Genomic DNA, 246 nt, shown 5'->3' with positions numbered 1-246 from the left:
GAAACTACTTTTTTTGGTCTTCCAAAAGAGGACGATATCCGCTTTGTTATGCCTAGAGCTGATCTGTGCTGGTCGCTGAGGAACTTAGTACACTTAGTACTGTGGATCGCCAGCACATTTTATGGAGGACTGTTTACTGATCCTGGGAGAGACTAAAATGCCTAAAATGCCGGCAGTTCTGACTCACGTAAGTACGTTTTCCTTTATCATTTGCCACTGATGATTCAAACGCGAGTTTTGGGCAGT

Source organism: Sinocyclocheilus rhinocerous, unplaced genomic scaffold (genome assembly GCF_001515625.1).
Source record: "Sinocyclocheilus rhinocerous isolate Xijiao unplaced genomic scaffold, SAMN03320098_v1.1 scaffold1348, whole genome shotgun sequence".
NCBI lineage: Eukaryota > Metazoa > Chordata > Actinopteri > Cypriniformes > Cyprinidae > Sinocyclocheilus > Sinocyclocheilus rhinocerous.
This window is presented reverse-complemented; position numbering follows the sequence as displayed.